The 19,498-nt window shown below is 44.4% G+C and overlaps 1 long non-coding RNA gene across 1 annotated transcript in view; it reads left to right on the top strand.

The window, feature by feature from the left end:
- Positions 1 to 19,498, top strand: part of LOC120385517 — a 37,759-nt gene that overhangs the window by 9,184 nt on the left and 9,077 nt on the right. Inside the window, exon 2 of the long non-coding RNA XR_005589384.1 lies at positions 18,462 to 18,601. This is a non-coding gene — a long non-coding RNA (uncharacterized LOC120385517). The remainder of the gene's footprint in view (positions 1 to 18,461; positions 18,602 to 19,498) is intronic.

Genomic DNA, 19,498 nt, shown 5'->3' with positions numbered 1-19,498 from the left:
CCAGGGCTGCAGCCCAAGCCTGGACATCTACACCACACTTAAACAGACTGTAAGCCCGAGCCTCTTAGCCCAAGTCAACTGACATGGCCATCCATGGGGTTTTAATTGCAGTGTAGACATACTCACTGAAAATCACAGCAAAGCTGTCTCTCAAAACTATGTGACATCAGGGACAGAAGAAAATCACACAGATCATGTGATTTTAGGGCCTACGTGATTTTTGCAACATACCACAACTTTCTGCAAATCCTAAACTTCTATCGTTTCTATATTTTCTATTGTAGAAAGTCTGATTTGGGGGGAATTTGTCATATACAATTTATGAATTCTGTTTGAGATTATGAACTGTCTGTATCAGATTGCAAATTTCATTTTGATTGTAAGACTGGTCTTTGCCTTTCTGCTGTCTTTCTACCTCCATCTTGCACTAAAATTACAAGGGCTAACAATAGACTGTTGTTAAATTTTGATGATTGTCCATTCAAATGGAGCATTCTTGGATAAAGAGATGGCTTCCACCCATGGCACAAGAGTTTTTCCGGTCTGAACTCTAGGGGACTAGTAACTGAGCAACAGATTGCGTGGTGGAAGACTTTAATCATCTGAGGAGATTGTTCATGGGTCTCTTGACAAAGGGGGATGGAGTTTATAAAAGAGAGGGTCTCTCACTGGCCACTTGAGAAGAAGTGACAGAAAGAAAAAAAGAAGAAAAAGGGAGGGAATACGACAGACAGACTCACACTTTCCATTTTTCAGAGGGGAAGTCAAGTGTGGGAGGGCAAGGAGTAGAGAAAAAGCTCCTTAAAAACGGATTTAAGGCCAAGGGAATACTCAAGAGTGGTGAAGAAATTGTGACAGGGAAATGCATATAGGTGTGTTGATTATTTTGTCTAGAACTGTATATTCCTTGTGTTAACTACAGTCAAAAGTGGCTGTTTAGAAACTGTTGCAGAGCCTATCTCTGTGTCTGTTTTCTTCCCCTATCCTGTGTCCCTGAAGAGTTAAACTAGAAACCCAGAGGGTCCACAATGTTGGAGTTCTAGAAGCGGGTGTGCTTAAGCTACTGAGGTATCTGGGACCAGCAAGTAGTTCTCCTGGGGCTGGAGGGCAGCTGAGGGGGTAACAAAGAGTCTACCAATGTAGTGCATCAGAGAGTATGTCTACACTGCACATTGAGCCCAAGATCTGACCTGGGTGTGCGCCTAAGCCACCATTCCATTCACATTGCAATCAGCCTGAATTAGAACAACAAGTACTCAGGACTCTGGTCCTAGTATTGTGCTAGGGAACCTGAGTCCCACTGCAACTCAGGTGCAAGTCCTCTCATTTTGCAGTGTCGATATAGCTGCACACCTGAGTCAGAAGATCTGTGTCATGGAGTATGGATATGTTAGCATGGCTGTGAGACCTGGGTCCAGCAAGTGCAAACCCAGGTTTACAATGCAGTACGGATGCTCAAGCACTGGCTTCTAAACACCAAGTCCACAAGCTGGGTCCCACAGACCTAGGGTTAGTGCGCAGTGTAGACATACCCAGAGAGGCCAAGGGGAGAGACAGTGCTGCAGCCAACTGAGACCCAGGAAAGCTTAAGAGCCCTTGAGTCTAGCGATCCAGCTATGGAGTCAGGTGAGTGGCCGTCCAGCAGAGGGAACTTTATCAGGGCTGTGTGTGACAGTCTGAAGAGAGTGGTTTCCCAATGTAGCTGTATACATAGGCGGCAGGTTTGTATAATTTGTGGTGGGGCCCAAAATGGTGGTGCCCCCCCGCTCCCGCCCTGTAAGCCGATATAAAATGAAGCTACAACGCGTCAGTGCCACAAGATTACAAGGGTCAATTAAAAGTGGAAAGTCAGAAGCAGCACTTGCCTACTTCAATATACAGTATTATATTTTGTTGCATCTGTTGTGATGAAGTGGGAATGTTGTTAATATTTTCTCTGAATACTGTGTGGGTGCCTCAGTTTCCCCTGCAAGATGCCAACTGAAGGTGTTGGGGACAAAGAGATCAGGTGGCCTCCTTGTCCAGAAGAGACACAGAGGCCAGAGGAGGGAGTGTCAGTTTGGAGCTGGCTGGGGAAATTGGGAGAGACCCAGAACTTGGTTCTGGGCTCCCCACCCCCCAAGATGGACCTGACAGAGGGGTTCTGTTTTCTGTACCAACAAGCTCTGTTTAAACTGTGTTCCCGTCATCTAATAAACCTTCTGTTTTACTGTCTGGCTGAGAGTCACATCTGACTGCAGAGTTGGGGTGCAGCGACCTCTGGTTGCCCCAGGACCAGCCTGGGCAGACTCACTTTGGAAAGTGCATGACGTGGAAGGGCATGCTGAATGCTCCGAGGTCAGACCCAGGAAGGTGTAAGCTTCTTGCCCTGGAGACAGTATGCTCCGAGAGAGAAGGCTCCCCCAGAGTCCTGACTGGCTTTGTATGGAGATGTTCCAAAGCATCACAGCATCCCCTTCCACACCGTGCACTTCCCAGAAGTCCGCACAGGCACTGACACTCCCTCCTCCGGCCTTTGTCTCTTTTCCAGGCATTAGGAGGCCACCTGATCTCTCTGTTCTCCAACACCTTCAGTTGGCACCTTGCAGGGGAAACTGATTTGGGAGAAATGAAGTAAAAGCTGCCCAAACCGAGCTTGAGCACTCCTGAATTTTGAGGTGTTCAAATCTGGAAGGCAGGTGCTGGGGTGGAGAGGGCTGTGGGCTCCATGGGGGAGCATGGCAGCAACTGTCTGGAGCTGCATGGAGCCAGATACGCTGGTCTGAGTGGCACAGTAAGCAGTTTGGGGGTTGGAGAAGAGGTAGGGAGTTCCGGGGGGCAGTCAAAGGGACAAGGAGCAGGGGGAGTTGGATGGGGCAGAGGTTCAAGGGGCAGTCAGGGGACAGGCAGCAATTGGATAGGCATGGGAGTCTAAGAGGTTTATCAGGTGACAGGTAGGGGTGCGGTCCTGGGAGGAAAGTTGGGGGTTCTCTGGTGGGGGCAGTTGGGGACAAGGAGAAGGGAGGCTTAGATAGGGGCTGAGGTCCCAAGGGGCAGTTAGGGGCAGGGGTCTCGGGAGGGGGTAATTGGGGAACAAGGACCAGTGGGGCTTAGATAGGGGGTGGAGGTTCTGGGGGGCAGTTGGGGCAGGGGTCTGGGGAGGGGGCAATCAGCGGACAGAGGCTGGGATTCAAAGGGCTCTGGGCTGCTGGCAGCCGTGGGGATCCCAGAGCCTTTGAATCCCAGCCCCGGCTGGGAGTCAGAGGACTCTGGGCTGCCTGCAACCGCAGGGAGCCCAGAGCCTTTTAAACCCCAGCCAGGGCCGGGAATCAGAGGGCTCTGGGCTGGCCACTGCGGCGGGGAGCCCAGAACCCTTTAAATCTCAGCCGCTGCTGGGATTTAAAGGGCTCTGGGCTGCCTGCAACCGCGGGGAGCCCGCAGCACTTAAAAACTCAGCCGCGGCAGGGATTTAAAGGGCTCTGGGCTGCCTGCAACCGGGGGGAGCTGAGACCCTTTTAAATCCCAGCCGCAGCCGGGAATCAGAGGGCTCTGCGCTGCCCGCTGCGGCGGGGAGCCCAGAGCCCTTTAAATCTCAGCCGCGGCTGGGATTTAAAGGGCTCTGGGCTGCCTGCACCTGCGGGGAGCACAGAGCTTTTAAAATCCCAGCCGCAGCCGGGAATCAGAGGGCTCTGGGCTCCCCGCTGCGGCGGGCAGCCCAGAGCCTTTTAAATCCCAGCCGCGGCCGGGAATCAGAGGGCTCTGGGCTTCCCGCTGCAGCAGGCAGCCCAGAGCCCTCTGATTCCCGGCCGCGGCTGGGATTTAAAGGGCTCTGGGCAGCCCTGGCGGCGGCGGCGGCAGCCGTGGGGGGGCGCTCCAAGCAGGGGAGAAAAAACATTGGTGGGGCAGAGCCCCTGCTTGGGATTTATTCATGGGGCTAAAGCCCCAGAGCCCCATATAAGTCGGCGCCTATGGCTGTATATGCTGCTGCCTGTTTAACCCACCCTTGCAGAAAACTGTCTGCACTGCAGGCAAACAGTAGCAGAAAAGGTTTCAACTCATCCTCCATTACTCCATTCACATAAGAGAGGATATAACTAACATGCTTAGAAGGGCCATTTAAAATGATTAAAAACTTGTATTCCTCCCCCCAACCCCACACACATACATCTTTTCTTAGAAGACCAAAAATAACATCTATTTCCCCAAAAAATTAAATGGAAAAACCTACATTTCTACCAGGTTAAAGCTATACATTCAAATAAAGAAGACAAGACTTGCAAAATATAACATACCCCATAGTAACAATAGCTATGCACATTGCATATGCAAAATATTTTTGATGATTAGCTATTCTGTTATTTTTATATCTAAATATTTGGTATCTGCAATGTGGATGAATTATGTATGAGATAGCCTCATTATTGCATTTCCTGGCTTGTTTATTTAAGTCTGAGATCTTAATATTGCATTAATATAATATTTGGAGTGTCACATGCTTAAGAAAAAAATCCCCAAAACTTTCCTCAATTTCAATTGTGTCACAAAATATTTGAATGGAACAGGGTCCTCATATTCCCACAAGATTAGATAAGAATTATTTGGGCCAATGAAGGCCTAGGGTAAACAGGAGTAGTGTAGCTACACTGCTCTTGCGGGAGTTGCACCAACTTAGGGTTTAACCTGCTCTTTGTGTGGAGCCCAAGTTCCCCAGAATTTGCCCCCTCAATTGGTCCTGATCCGCTCTGCAGGCATGAATGGTATAACAGCATCTGCTTTAGCAGTGCACTGATGTGTGCCAGCAGGTCCCACGTACTGTATATAGCTTAAGGAAAACGAACAGGAACTGTGTTTTCCTCTGCCATAATTTTCAGGTGGGCCCCAAACTCAGAAGCCACAAAGACTTGCCTAGCAACTAGCAAATTGTTTCAACTCCAGCAGCAGAGCTGTGCATAAGTGTACTAGGGAGCAGACCTGCGTACATGAGCTAGGCAAAAAGCCTAAGAAAAATGCCCATATAAATACATATGCAAATTTACATGTACTCTCATAAAGTAGGCACCTCATGGCACAACTCTCCCCAAACCAATCTCTACCACCCATATTCTTCAGTCTTCTCACACTATGTTTCATCTACACATCCTCTCTATCAAGTATCTTTTCTTCTTCTTCTTCTTCTTCTTCTTCTTCTTCTTCCCCACAAAATATCCACTATCGTTCCCCCATTCATTCTCTCTTCTCCTCCTTCCCTATCCATTATGTCACACACAGGCTTCTCTTTTTGTTCTAAGTCGACTTCTTACAATCTGCTGCTGCTGTTGCAATGCTACCTCTTACCTTACCTTACCTGCTGCTTAGCTTTCCCTCCCTGGACTTCCTCTGTGTCTCTCTCATTGGAGGACAGGGGCAAGAAGCTAAGAATAGGAACAACATTAATTAGATGACAAGGGACGAGAGAGGAAGGGAGTCGGAGCCACTGTCCTCATCCTTCTTGATAGTCAGCCAAAACCTAGAGACTCCACTAGGGAGGCTGGCGAGCTGTAGCCAGTGTCAGAAGGACAAGGGTTAGGCAAGTCTGTAGTGGGACCTACAGCAATGCATAACTGAGGGAAACATACTCAACACACATGCCTAAACACATTACTTGGTGTCATGGTGGCAATCACCACACTGCTTCTATGGGTCAGAAACACACGTGACAATTGGCAATGGGACTGCAGGATGGCAATGCCTATCAACACAATAATGAGTCACTCAATTGTACTTAACTGTCTAGTTTCTAAATTGTGTAAACTCTCTTGGGCATGGACTAGGCCTTCTTGTGTGTTTGTACAGCACTTACAAAATCTGGGGCACTACCAGAAACACACACATAGTTTTCAAACAAAGCAGCTAGCTGTTTCCCTGGATTATTATTATTACTACTAATTATTTGTATTAGTATAGCACCTAGAGCCCTCATCATAGATCAGGACCCAAGTGTGCTAGGTGCAGTAAAAACACAGGACAAAAAGATGGTTTCTGCACCAAGAGATAACAGTCCAGCTCTCCACCTTCTCTCAATAACGCCTCCTTCCTGAGCCCACAACCTGCATCAAAGGGCTTGTCTGGAACCAGAGGAAATTTGGGCTTGTCTACACAGCACCAGCAGTGCACAGCAAGGATGTGTGATTTATAGAATGCTCAAATGTACAGCGCTTCAACTGCCTCATGTAGATTCTGCTGTCATGGTGTAAGAGGTAGCTAGTTCGCGAGACTCTGTTAGCACGAACTAGGTATCTCCTGGAGCATGTCAGCAGAGTCTACACGGGGCAGTAGGAGCACAGTACATTTGAGCACTCCATAAATCACACGCCCCTGGTGTGCACAGCAGGTGCCATGTAGACAAGGCCTTTGATGCAGGTTGTGAATACCACATTCCTTCCCCCGAAGTCTAGCTCAAATTCCTCATCCAGTATACTGTGCAATCCACAAACAGACGGTTCTGACTGGTTGCCACTGGTCCTTTCTAGCTGTATGTCTAGGATATGCTAGATTGCTTTTGCCGGCTCATGCTCTTCTTGACATGGAGGTTCTAAAATTACATGAATCTGTGGTGGATATGGAGAATTGCCCCTTGGTGGCCTGGGTCTGCTGCAGGGGAAGACTGGCTCAAAGCCTGGTTGCTTCACAAGGGAACATCACTGTAGTGGAATCATTTTAGTGACCTCTTAGAAAAGAGCTCATTGAAGAGGAAACACACACTGAAAGAGACTGAATAAAGGAGACGCCCAAACAGAAGAAAAGGGAATGGGGGGAAGGTAAGTAGCCTTGGAAGAGAAAGAAGGAGGGGAAAAAAATCCCGGGAGATAGAGTAAGTTGTCAATTATTATTTTAAAGAACATTTTTGTCAAAATATGACAAAGCTCAATTATTATTTATATATTTGTACACACATGGCTGAATCCTCAGCCTCAGTGGAGCTACACTGATTTATACCAGGTGAGGATCTGGCTCACCGTGGCAGGTACGGTTGAGATGTGGTATCTTGCCTTCGGTGACCCAGCTGGGGAGTAGCACCAAAGATGGTTCCTCTGTACTCCCTCTCTGGCAGGGAAGTGGCAGCAGCACTCCTTCATTCAACTGTACAGGGCCAGCTCCCTTCACTCATCCAGTGGAGGAGCAACACCCCTGGGCCATCTTTAAGTCCTAGAGTGGCATAAGCAGCTTAAGCTCCTTTATAAGCTTTAAGTGCCTAAGTCTTCAAAGCTGCTTAAAGCCATTAAAGCTGTTTAAGCAGCTTAAGACACTTGAGACTGTTGGCATGTTGTTTGGGGTTGTAGCATAATGTCCTAGCCTGTGAACCAGCCAGTCCACCCCTGAGTTAATAGGTTTGAACAGAGAAATTGCTAGGCTGGATCTGACCTTTGTAAACTCAACCTGGCTAAGTTTTGTTTGTTTATTTTTTAACTTCTCTTTTCACTCTGTGGAATTACAGCTGTCCTTGAGAACCCGACAGGTTTGGCTGTTTGCCATGGAGTTCCTGCAGCCCTTTAGTCATCTATGAATGCCAGGGAGTGACTTTGCAGACCTCAGTGAATCTGAACTCATAGCTATTACTGTCTGTCACAGGTCCAGATGACCATCCCAATTTCTGGTCACTCACTGGATTGCTGTTTGGGGACCCAGCCATTGAGTCCCCGCGTGTTTTAAGATCCCAGAATCTGAATGCAGTTGAGGCACTGTTGCTATCTTTGGGCCCCTGGGAACACTCTCTGGCATCCCCTCCTGAAAGCTGCAACCACGTGTCCCCTTGCCCAGCCAGCCTCTTGAACCCATGCTGACCCTTCCAACTCTCCCCATAGCTTAAACATATCTCTCCCAGACTTCTACCTCAAGATACGAGCCTTCTGGTTTACCACTTGAAGGGAGCACATGATAGGAGTAGCATATAACACACAGATACTTAGCACAGGATTCTACAGCACTTTTGCTCTTTCTTTAATAGCACAAGAATTACACAGGTCTATACAAAAATAATGAACCTTCCATGCATTTCCCTGCCTTGGTTTCCTCACCACTCCAGAACATTCTTTGAGGTGGAATCATGGTTGTCTGGGGCCGTCCAGTTTCCTCTGCTGCAGTGCATGCCTTGAGTTCTGAAATGTGGTGCCTTCTCCGCCCCTCTCCCCAAGCTTGCCTCCTCTGACCTTGGCTTGTCTGTCTCCTTCCCCCTTCTGCCCAAACTTCGTGCATGTCTGATCTTCCCCTTGTGAGTCCTTTTATAACCTTCTCTTTGGTCACCTCTCTCTCTTTGTCCTGCTTGGGTGATTTCCACTCTCTCTGCTTCCTCCTCCCTTCAGACCACTGGAGGAAGTATCTTCTCCTAGGGTCCAGCAAACTCACTGTCCAAAAGTGCTTCACCCCAAACAGGTGATCTTTGAGTTCTAAAGACCCACCATTGTACCTGGTCTGGGAGATGCATACTTAAGGCTCGTCAGCAATAGTGGACGTAGAGATAGAGGTTAATCCCAGGAAGAAGAGCTCTGTATAGCTTGAAAGCTTGTCTCTCTCACCAATAGAAGTTGGTCCAGTAAAAGATATTACCTCACCTACCTTGTCTCACACAGATAGAGGCACATTCATGATACAGCAATTTTCATAGCGACAACTTCATAACATCAATGAGAATTCATAAGCTGTATTCATAAGTTCCCCAAATCGCCACACTATCACATTCATCCACTTGCATAAAACGTCAAACCAGTAATCCATCTAGTTGAAAAGATATTATTAGTACACCTCTCATTTGATATTTAAAAGTCATGGATATCTTTAAAAGAACATGAAAACCATGAAAGTCATGGCCAAATTTAGAAGGCAAAGCTTTAGCCACTTTTAGATATGGACTAAAACCAGAGCTTTGCATTTGAACACATGAATTTTGAGAAAGTTCTTCATGTATTTTAGATATCGTAATCTGGAATCACTGTGCTTCCTGCATGTTAACTAGTGAAAGTAAAGGCATCAAGTAGATGGTCTGCTATCTCTCTTCAAGTCTCTGCTTTGCATAAGCTTGGAAAATTGGTCTTATACTTCTGATGCCTGGTCTACACTAGGTGTGCATTGCTGGTATAGTGATACCAGTATGCTGTACCAGCAAAGCAGTCCTAGTATGGATGCATCTTATATTGTGCTTTATATTCCAGCCCCACTGTGGGAAATGAGTTATACCTGCAGAAGTGTAGTGTCACAGACCTGAGTGAACTCCCCCTTGCTGGACTCTCACCAGGCTGCTGGGCTTGGATCCAAAGCTAGGATCTGATGTGTTTCTGAGCTCCTCTGGGTTCAGCAGGCTTCATCCACTCTCTCTTACTTTGGCCTTTAGGCTTACTTCCTGGACATAGACTCTCTGTCTGGTATCACTTCTCAGGAGCGAGACCCCAAAGTACAGCTGCCTTATGCTCCAGGACCAGTGTTGATTCGCCAAGATGCCCCAGTAGCTCAAGCACATTGTCCCAGAACTTTGTCCTTGTGAGTACTCCGGTTTATAGTTTAACCCTTTGGGAACACGTGATAGTTGAAGCAAGAAAACACAGACCTTGCCAGAGGAATTCTAAACCTATCACACTTTACTCATAGACAACACAAGAGATATTCAGATCTATGCACAATAAGAAACACCTGCATGCAATTCCCTGCCTCACTTTACTCACCATTCTAAGAGTCCTTTGGGATTCAGTCAGTGTCTGTTCAGGAAGTCCAGGATTCTGCTGTATCCCATCTCCTTTCTTCCTTACTCCAACTCAGTTTTGCCTTCTTTTTCTGGTCATTGAGAGACAGCTACTCAGAGCAGACCATGACATTTTATAACTTCCAATGGTGTCTGTCAGGTGACCTCTCTGATCTGCTTCAAGTGCCCATCAGGTGACCAAAATCTCCCATCAGGTGATTTGTTGCTTGGTTACCAGCCCACCTGGGAGAAGTGGATTTCCTTCAGTGGTAGTCAGCTCTTTATCTGAGGGTGCTTCCATTTGAATGGAAGATCACCAAGGTTTAATAACCCTCCATTGTTAGGTTTCAGAGTAGCAGCCGTGTTAGTCTGTATCCACAAAAAAGAACAGGAGTACTTGTGGCACCTTAAAGACTAACAAATTTATTTTAGCATGAGCTTTCGTGAGTTACAACTCACTTCTTCATATGGATGGAACAACACACAGACAGAGATTATATATACAGACACAGAGAAAATGAAAAAGATGGTGTATGCATACAGGAAGGAAGAGTCTAATCAATTGAGATGAGCTATCATCAGAAGGAAAAAAAAAACTTTTGAAGTGATATAAGAAGATGCCCATAGAAGGAGGAGAGAAGGAAATAGATTCAGTTAGTGTAGTGTAGTGTACCATTCAACCATTCCCAGTCTCTGTTTAGGCCACAGTTAATTGTATCTATGCTCCAGGACCAGTGTTGATTCGCCAAGATGCCCCAGTAGCTCAAGCACATTGTTAGCACTCTGCTAGGTGCAAGAATTTCTCTTGATACCTCCAATGTGTTTCAAGCTCAATATGAAGGCTACAGAGCCAACGTGAACGCACAGAACAGATTTACAAACAAAATGGCCTTCAAAAAAAATGGAGGTTGCAGATTGATACAGATAATATGCAGACATATATTAATTAGGGCTGTCAAACGATTAAAAAAATGAATCGCGATTAACCACGCTGTTAATAGTATACCATTTATTTAAATATTTTTCAATGTTTTCTACATTTTCAAATATATTGATTTCAATTACAATGCAGAATACAATGTGTACAATGCTCACTTTCTACTTATTTTTATTACAAGTATTTGCACGGTAAAAAACAAAAGAAATTGTATTTTTCAATTCACCTAATACAAGTACCGTATTTCTTTATCATGAAAGTTGAACTTACAAATGTAGAATTACGTACAAAACCCCCCTGCATTCAAAAATAAAACAATGTAAAACTTTAGAGCCTACAAGCCCAATCAGTCCTACTTTTTGTTTAGCCAATCGCTCAGACAAACAAGTTTGTTTACATTTGCAGAAGATAATGCTGCCTGCTTCTTGTTTACAATGTCATCAGAAAGTGAAAACAAGCGTTTGCATGGCACTGTTGTAGCCGGCATGACAAGATATTTACATGCCAGATGCGCTAAAGATTCATATGTCCCTTGATGCTTCAACCACCATTCCAGAGGACATGTGACCATGCTGGTGACGGGTTCTGCTCAATAATGATCCAAAGAAGTGCAGACCAACACATTTTCATTTTCATCATCTTAGTCAGATGCCACCAGCAGAAGGTTGATTTTCTTTTTTGGTGGTTTAGGTTCTGTAGTTTCCTCATCAGAGTGTTGCTCTTTTAAGACATCTGAAAATATGCTCCACACCTCATCCCTCTCAGATTTTGGAAGGCACTTCAGATTCTTAAACCTTGGGTCGAGTGCTGTAGCTATCTTTAAAAAATTCACATTGATATCTTCTTTGCATTTTGTCAAATTTGCGGTGAAAGCATTCTTAAAACTAACAATATGCTGGGTCATCATCCAAGATTGCTATAATATGAAATATATGGCAGAATGTGGGTAAAACAGAGCAGGAGACATACAATTCTCCCCCAAGGAGTTCAGTCACAAATTTAATTAACGCATTATTTTTTTATGAGCGTCATCAGCCTTGAAGCATATCCTCTGGAACTATGGCTGAAGCATGAAGAGGCACATGAATCTTCAGCGCATCTGGAATATAAATATTTTGGAACACCAGCTACAACAGTGCCCGGTGAATGCCTGTTCTCACTTTCAGGTACATTGTAATTAAGACGTGGGCAGCATTATCTCCCATAAATGTTTTGCCAGTATATCTGTGTCAACACTAGGTGCTCTTGCTGGAACATCTATGTTGGTCAGGGATCACAGCTCTTCATCACCCTGATTGACATAGCTATGATGGCATAAGTTTGTAGTGTAAACCTGGATGTAATTCAACACTTCACTGAAATAAATTTGATCTTGCTGCAGCAGATCCCCTCTGATGCACTTGTTGCTCTCTTGGAGTCCCTTATTAGGAGTACAATACTCTAATTTGGGGTCCAAAGCTTTGTTTCAGTTAAGTTTGCTGGTTAGTTTCATTGCTCTCTGAGTTCTGGTGGTAGGGGACAACCAAGCAGCACATAACATGAAGAAAGCCCTAGCAAAGTCAGTTTTGCTGGATATACTATAAGACAGTGTTTTATTAGGGAAAAAGGTGTGTTCTCAACTCGAAGTAAAATCAAGTGAAGACAAGGCAGACTGTAGTTGTCACATGAATTTGCAGATCAAGTTAAAGACTAGGGTTTTAATATGACCTACTAACTCATGTAACAACTACAATCTGCCTTTTCTTCACTAGGATTTTATTTTGAGTTAGCTAACGCGAGTTAAGAGACACACCTTTTTTCTTAGTGAAGACAAGGCCTAAGAGTTAAATGTTAAATTGAAATAATTGCTCCTGAACACAGAGATTTAATAGCATTTCTTCCGCCTTATTCAACATTGTACTTGTTTTAGTAGCTGTGCCTTCAATATGTTACAAATGGCACTTTTCCCTATCATGTTGTATACTTCAGTCCCCACATGGAGAGCCCCTTTATTGAATCCACAGTCTTCAACCACAAAGCTCTTTTCATCTATGATACAGATACTTTACCAGGGCAGAGACCTGACTCCTTGCTATCTTGAAAGATCTACTTTCTTTAGTCATTACAAAGTAATAAGTCAGAGGTTCTCAACCTTTTTCTTTCTGAGAGCCCCCCTCAACCCCCCCCAACATGCTAGAAAACATCCAAGGCCCACCTATGCCACAATAACTGGTTTTCTGCATATAAAAGCTAGGGTTGGCGTTAGGGGGTAGCAAGCAGGGCAATTGCCTGGGGCCCCATGCCACAGGGGCCCCCACAAAGCTACATTGCTCAGGCTTCAGCTTCAACCCCAGGTAACGGGGCTCAGGGACTGGGCTTCAGCCCCATGCGCTGCTGCTTCGGCTTCGGCTTTCTGCCTTGGGCCCCAGTGAGTCTAACGCTGGCCCTGCTTGGAGGCCCCCCTGAAACCTGCTTGAGTCCCCCTGGGGGGCTCCAGACCCCTGGTTGAGAACTACTGTAATGAGTGATCCAAGTCTGTTGATCACATCCTGCTGGATAAGAGTCTGCATCACAAACACTAATTACAATTGTGTACAATTAGGAGTTTTAGAGAGAGGTTCAGAAATGGAATAGTAAAGGGTGTTACAGTTTAAAATGGAGGTGCATGGGCAAGTTGTGTGAGGGGGATTACACATTGCTTTTCTGCACTATGCCCCATTGCTTTCATGAGCTATACATTCACCCCACACATTAGACTATACTGAAATAACACAATAGGAAGTATTTCTTAACGGTGAGACTTCTTAGACTGTGGAATTATCTTATTATGGAAATGTTGGAAGCCCCATTGCTTTAATCATTTAAACTAAAGAAGGCAAAGCACTAGAAAACAAGGAACAACTCTGCATAGTGAGAAGGATGAATAAGATGAGCTAATAGATTTTTTACATGTCTAAAATGTCTGTGAATAAAATAATGCAGTAAAAATTGCAAATATCAATGGGCTGCTCTAAGTTAGCTCAAGTTTCTACATCCTGGGATTCCCAGGACATAACATTACCATTTAAACGAGGGCTAGGTCTACACTACAAGCATTTGTCAGCATAGCTAGGTTGGTTAGGGATGTGTAAGAGGTGTGATCTCTGATTGACATAACTGTGCCTAGTGTAGTGTAGTGTAGTGCCCACAGTTATACCAGCAAAAATTCACTGGGATAGCTTATTTTGCTTGGGGAGGCTAGAATACGCTTTACCTGCAAAAGCTCAATTTTGCCAGTATAAACTGCAGTCACCCCAGGAGTACTTTGCTGGTAAGTATTATACGGGGCTTACCATCAATCAAATGTTGTCCCCGCCCCTGACCTGTCAGGCCCTGCCCATCTGTCACCCTAAGACCTGCCATGTGGGGTATTACTTCTGGGGTCAAGACGGATACATGACTCAAAGCAAGGGGTGGCCTGTGACCCCTCTAAAAACTCCTCCCATCGCCCTCTACCAATAGGGATGGGTTTCGCCCCCATAGACCACCCCAAGAGGAGATTTGACCAATTGGGAGAAGTTCTGGGGTGGGGTGAGCCATCTGGAAGTGGGTCATGTGACCCCTCTAAGAACTCCCCCTTAGGCTGTCTCAGAAGGGAAATGTGTACCAATCAGAATAGGGGTAGCGCATAGGTCTAAGCTGGAACCCCCCGATCTGTGGACCTTGATGGCTGGCCGGCTGGCAGAACCAGGCCCGTAAGTCCCAGCGATGCACAGAAGAGGCCATCTTATTCCAAGATGGCGTGTTTCAGAATTCGTTCCTTCACTACCTCTGTGAAAACTTCAGAATTTGTTTTAGCTCCAAGGGCCTTCAACTGCCTGCAGAGAAAGCACTACATCAGTGATAGACAGTTCCGAGGAGGACGAGAGAGCGGCTGAGGGGAGCCCTTTGGCCCAGCCGTTGATGGATACGCTGGCACCCGACCCCAAAACCCAACCGTTTGTGAGGCAGACCGATGAGCTGCATGGAACCAGTAGGAACTGAGCCGGGGTTGTGTAAATCTTAAAAAAAAATAGGTGTGGGGCTTACAGTTGTTTCTTTTCTGAAAATCTCTTGACAGCTCAATGGTACCTTTCTAGAGGCTGTGGAGACCGTTGCATCAGACAGTGAAGATGAATTGAGCCCATCTTATTTTTGCTCAATGCTGGTACAAATTGCTGATGAGGACGCTGAAGATGAGAGCTATATGGATTTAAGGAGAACCCTTGGCATAGAACTAAAAGAGCCAGTGGCGTGTCATGAGCGTAAAAAATCATGCAGTCTATTGTATGTGTTGCTGTTTATGCTGTCCTTAATCACTGCCTTAGGGAGAAGCTTTTCAAAGACTGTGAGGGCTGTGTCGTAGATGCACCAGACCAACGGCACCATGACTGTGTGACTTGGACTTCAGAGGATATAAACTGCAAGCTCTGGGACCTGTGCGCTATGGGGCGGCTCCAGGCCCCAGCACGCCAAGCGCGTGCTTGGGGCGTCAAGCCACGGGGGGCGCTCTGCCGGCGCCGCAAGGGCAGCAGGCAGGCTGCCTTTGGCAGCTTGCCTGCGGAGGGTCCGCTGGTCCCGCAGCTTCGGTGGACCAGCGGACCCTTCGCAGGCAAACCGCCGGAGGCAGCCTGCCTGCCGTGCTTGGGGCGGCAAAATCCCTAGAGCCGCCCCTGTGTGCGCTGACCTGTGTTTGGAAAGCTTATTAAACGCTGTTGTTGTCATAGATTATGTTTTGCAATGTCTGTACCTAACCCAAGAAAATTTAGCGCAAGGAGTGAGCTTGGTAAATGCTGTGCAAAGTGCTCGACACCCGACAGTGTTTTAAAGAAAATGACCAAACCGGAGGATACCTGATTAGCGCGTTATATTGACCGTCTGGTCTGCACAAACAATTACCGAACCCTGCTTAAGAAAAAGACTATTTGTAAGAAATCTAAAAGGATTAAGTTAGAGAATGGTGAGGGGACAATCATGCGATATAAAACTTGGTAGCTGTAAATAAAAATATCTATTGAAAAAGGCTTTGGGACTATCTGTGTTTCTGTTAGGTCTGTGTGGCCCCTAAGATAAAAGTTTGGATGGAGCATTTTGGTTTGTTTTTAAGGGGCTGTATGTCTTTTAAATAATAATAATGAATAATAATAATAAAAAACCCAATAGTTTGTGAGAACCCAGCTGAACTCATGTCTTTGTGTAAACTCCTGAGGTTTTATTTAAACTGTCCAATAGCGTCTATGAACTCCTGGGGTTATGTTTAAACTGTCCAATAGCATTCTACAAACTCCTGAGGTTTTATTTCATTTAATATTAATCAGAGCTCACCATCCCCACCTACCCACCTTCCCTACTGTGCGTGTACACCCATCAAACTTAATTGCTGATCACTAATATATTTAACTCTGATGGAAACAAGGGTGGATAATCATATCTAGACCTACACCTACAGACTCAAGGCAGTAGAGTCAGTAGGGGTGTGGTTAAACCATTCAGTTCAACAGGGTGAGTCAGCTCTATTGCACTCAAACACATGTTTCAAACATCCCTGTTTTATACACAATATAGGAGCTTTTTTGGCTTTAAACACGTTTTTGTTTTTCTCAGGATTCTACTACACACATTTCAGGTTTTTGCTGTAAATAGGCTCTTTACACAAGACACGAGAGCTGGGTTCTCACAAACTACCGTATTTCTTTGTTTGTTTAAAAGACATACAACCGCTTGAAAACAAACCAAGATGCTCCATCAAAACTTTTATCTTATTTAAGGGCCACACAGACCTATACTCTGGTATAATATACTGGAAAAACCAACAGTGTAGTATATAAAATATATTAAGTAGAAATTAGGCTTTGGCCTAAACTTAGCCTAAGTGTAGAGGAGTATGGGAAATTGAGATTGCTAATGTGGAAGTTACAGATAAGTGGGAGACAGTAAGCTGGGAAAACTGAAGTTAACAAGGACATGACCCAAGGTTATGTTGCCGTTACATTATGGTTATAACTGGTTTAAGCAAGGTTTTTCATGAGTGTTTTTGAGAATTGTGAATGTTTAATTAAATGCTATCTATATTGATAGTATGGGAAGGACATTGGTGTAGATGTCAATTTAAATACAGTAATGTGTAATGTAAAGAGGCAATAAGGAGTTATTAGAAATATAATTATGGTAAGGGGTAGTTTAATGTTAATTAGTATGATAATGGATTATAAAAGGAGTAGTTTTGTTAATTTGAGGAGAGCTCCAACTAACATCAGCAGGGTACCATTAGGTTCCAGGATTATAAGGCTGTACTTCACTCTGTTGTCAACGGCTTTATTACCCATTGATACATTATTTCATCTTTCAGTGTAAGTAGAATTGCAGTATTGGGTAAGTGGTCATGGCATACCTGTTTGCTTAACTAATCATTTTCCTTTTAAATAAAGTTTCATTTTTATCATTCAAAGTGTCACCTAGTGGTCCTCTACTAAATAATTTTTCTGTATCCAACCTAGAGGCTCAAATCTGTAAACTAAAGCTTTGTCTACACTAGTACTTTTGTTGGCAAAACTTTTGTCGGTCAAGGGTTTGAATGCCCCCTCCCCCCCAAGCAACATACAATTCACTGACAAAAGCACCGGTGTGGACAGCGCTATGTCGGTGGCAGATGCTCTCTTGCCAATATAGCTACTGCCACTAGTTAGAGATGGTTTTATTAGACTGGCAGGTGAGCTCTCTCTTGCTGGCATAGAGTGGCTATACAGGAGACCTTACTGCAGCACAGCTGCAGTGGTACAGCTGTGCCACTGTACGGTCAGTAGTGTAGACATAGCCTTAGTTAGGTTTTTATTGCACCCTTATCTTTAACAATGTAATATAAATTGGGGGCATTTCAAAATAACGGTCACAAAATGTAACAATTGGCAAAGTATTCCTTTGCCCTGGCCTAGTTCTCACCTTTGTAACATATATACTAGCTTTAAAACAGTGTCATCAGGAGGAGAGGGATAATCTTATTCAAAGCTTATAAAATCTGCTATGAGAAATGTCTGTTGCTGGAGGAAAAACAATGAGTTCAGTGTTACAGGGGCAAATCCAGTGTTTAAATAAACAATAGTTTACAGATAATTCCAGGACACAGCAGAGAAAACATTGATAAGAGTAAAAAGGTTAAAGGTATATTACTGGAGCTGTTTTTGTGATTGTGACTAGGAACTGATTTTAGACTTTTCTGAGAGCGTTAGAATATTATGTTTTCCCTCTCTGAGACTATATATGCAACCTAAGCAAGAAGGAGAAGGCTTCTTCATCAACAGATATGGAATCCATGTAAACACAGCTGTCAACTCAACCTAAATTTGCAGGCATCCCTTTCAAAATAAACTCCTGATCTCCATATGTGGAGTTGGAGTTTCCTCATCCGGATTTTGGCTGCAGGTCAGTACAACCACTGAGCAGCATTTAGAGTTTGGATGCAGCCCAGTGTTTTAATTGGCCAGCAGCCAAGAAAGTACTTAGATAAAGGCTGGGGAGAGAGTTGGGATAGTGCATGGTAAAGGTGACCTGGGTGGGAGCATGAGGCCTTGCAGATCTCACATCCAGGTCTGCAGGCAGTGCTCAGATTGCAGCCACACCCCAGTAGCTCACTAGTACCAGTAGGGAGTGTAGCCTGTGGACCCTAAATCACCATGTGGCTCCCAAATGGAGGAGATGTCCAGTCTCTCCAATTGGCTCAGACTCACCAGAAGAAGGCACTAGGTGAATTGTTGGCTGGCTGCTACATTTTGCAATTTGTTCAAACAGGAACAAGAGTTTTGATAATTCTCAAAGTTATTCAAGCTATTTTTTATTTTCCAGATATAAGTCTTTGAACAATGCCACTCAGATGAGAGAGAAAATATCTGAAAAATTTCCTGGCCATTGGCCTGAGATGTGTCATCCAGTTTCAGGTCCCTATACCTCTGGGACACGACATCCGATAACTGGAAAGTTCACAAGTGAGTTTAAAATTTGGATTTGGTTTCAGCATATTTATGTTTTCTTTGATGTGGACCAACTCTAAGAATTTAACCAAATCTAATTTTTTTAAGAGCTAAATTCTACAGACAGACAAGAACTATAAGGTTTGAGCCTGATCAATGCATCTTGAAATGTCAACAGTGTCTTTATTGTATTCTAGGCATAGGTTAAGCAGGTGCTGATCTGGAAATCAGACAGTAGTGTTGGAACTCATTTCTCCATTAATGCGCCTGCAGGAATGGCATTTGCAACATAGGAATTGCCATAATGGATCAGACCCAATGTCCATCTAGTCCAGTATCCTGTCTTGGACAGTGGCCAGTTTCGGATGCCTCAGAGAAAGGTGTAAGAACCTCACAGTAGTCAGACATTGATTACATTTTAGCATTTCTTTCTAAAGTTCTTAGCCAGGACATAATTAAGAATTTTAAATATTTCAGTACTTAAGTACTTTGTTTAATATTAATGAGTCAGATTATCTTTTCAGCTGCATTAGCTCAATTCTGTTATTTGATTGGAATTCCACTTTTTTATTAAATACATATTTAACCACTATGGCTATTAATGGCTTATTGATAGCAAGCTGAAATATTGGCTAGATATAAAATTAATGCTCTATTTGCTCTTTAAACCCTTCTCAGATTATGCTAAATTAGAAAGGTAAAAGCACTGAGCTGCCTGAATGCCATCTTCTTTGATCCTTTGCATTTGTTTTCTTCTTTCTCTGGAGAAGTGGATGCAGACATATAATTTAAATCACTGCACCACTAATCCGTTTATATTATATTCTGATATAATATAATCAGTTGGATTCTGCTAGGAATATAAAATTCTACATGGAAGATGTGTAAGTGTGAGGCAGTGTTATGATTTTT

The sequence above is a fragment of the Mauremys reevesii genome, linkage group 1, assembly GCF_016161935.1.
Source record: "Mauremys reevesii isolate NIE-2019 linkage group 1, ASM1616193v1, whole genome shotgun sequence".
In the NCBI taxonomy this organism is placed as follows: domain Eukaryota; kingdom Metazoa; phylum Chordata; order Testudines; family Geoemydidae; genus Mauremys; species Mauremys reevesii.
This window is presented reverse-complemented; position numbering and strand designations above follow the sequence as displayed.